Source organism: Impatiens glandulifera, chromosome 2 (genome assembly GCF_907164915.1).
Source record: "Impatiens glandulifera chromosome 2, dImpGla2.1, whole genome shotgun sequence".
NCBI classification, from domain to species: Eukaryota; Viridiplantae; Streptophyta; class Magnoliopsida; order Ericales; family Balsaminaceae; genus Impatiens; species Impatiens glandulifera.
In genome coordinates, this window is record NC_061863.1 from 5,305,933 (window position 1) to 5,307,453 (window position 1,521).

The 1,521-nt window shown below is 31.5% G+C and overlaps 1 long non-coding RNA gene across 1 annotated transcript; it reads left to right on the forward strand.

The window, feature by feature from the left end:
• The first annotated feature begins 681 nt into the window (after positions 1-681).
• LOC124923867 lies at positions 682-1,303 on the forward strand. Its single transcript, XR_007098272.1, has 3 exons — positions 682-751; positions 819-871; positions 1,115-1,303. It is a non-coding gene; the product is annotated as an uncharacterized LOC124923867 (long non-coding RNA).
• Positions 1,304-1,521: the final 218 nt, after the last annotated feature.

Sequence of the window (1,521 nt, forward strand, 5' to 3'; positions counted from 1 at the left end):
TTCAGTAGTGTTATCTTGTCCCTCCATTGTGATGATTTCATATCAAAAACATGAAGTCAAGTTTCTCAAATGAGTTTTGGAGTCTTTTATTCTGTTTAGTAATGAGATTCTGAAATTGATTTACAATCTTTTATTTTCTTGTGAAGCTAGTTAACTAGTTAGTTTTCTTGTAAAAATATGTTGATTTCTCTCTAATGGGGTTAATTTACGGTTAGGATTGGGCTGGCTTATGTTCTCTGCAGCGGTAGTTTAGTTGCTGCCTTGTTTCTAAATGACAAACCTTATGTTGCATCTTCTGCTGCACTATTTGGATTGATTAGCACTATGCTTTCAGCTCTTGTCCAAAACTGGACAACTTACAACAATAAGTTGACAGCTATTGCAGTTTTAGTATCTGTTTCGATAATCAATATTGTAATGGGTCTTGCTGCTGTTTTCTTTTGGGATTTGTGCTGCTGTTTAAACATCAACTTGGAAAATGACTCAAGGAAAATGTGCTTTCTTTGAGTATGAAGTAAAATGTTCTGCCAAGTTCACATTCGTGGAATTGTGAGTCTTGGATCCTTTGTTTACTTTTTCTTTTGTTTTTCTTATCTGATTTAGGTTTGTTTGTTGTGTGTAGAATGATGGGGACTGCTCTGTGGCTGTTTGTTGTGGTGTTAATATAAGGGAGTATTGTTAGTGGTGTAAATATTTGGATTATGTTCCTTCCAAATGGTGGAGCTGTAATGGAGATCAAATGAAGTGTGAGGTATTAATATAGTGATTTGGGATTAATAATTAATTAATGATTGAAAATGTTTGTTCTAAAAATGCAGATGGGTGTGAGTACATGGCAATTGACACTGACTTGCATGAGTAGTAGTGATAGGTATATGAACTTTCCATTCACCAATATACCACAAGCTAGTCCAGGATTTGTGTGATATGATATGCTCCTCTCCTTTTTTAGGATTCTTCCTTTTCTTTCTTTGTATAAGAATTTGTGACAAATGACATACAGCAGTTTTATATAGTTAATGACATGCTCTTGGAAAATTGATTAAAGAGGCTGAACATCTGGACTGATTTGTTTGTAGTAGAGAAACTGTCACTGATTTTGTTATGTTTTCAGTAAAATACGGTTGTGGGCTGAAGACAATACTCAAAATGGGTGGAGCACTGAGAAATAGAAGACTTCAAGCTAAAAGGCACTGGGAAATAAAAGATTGTCCAAGCTGTTATGCCGTAAATGATGGATAGTCGTTTAAGGATTCTGTGTGAAAGTGTAAGAGAAAATAGTAAAGTTCTATCTCATGGGAACTAACTATTTGAAAATTAATGCATTTTATTTGCATAAATATATCATGAAGTTTACTAATAAATATATTTTTTTTAATTTAATTATTTAAGCTTTTTTATTATCTATGAAATGTTGGTGTTTTTATTTAATTTATATAAAAAAATATTAAAACATCTAAAAAAAATGTAGAAATAAAAATAATTAATAAAATTTAAAGAGAATTGTTAAAAAAAATAGTT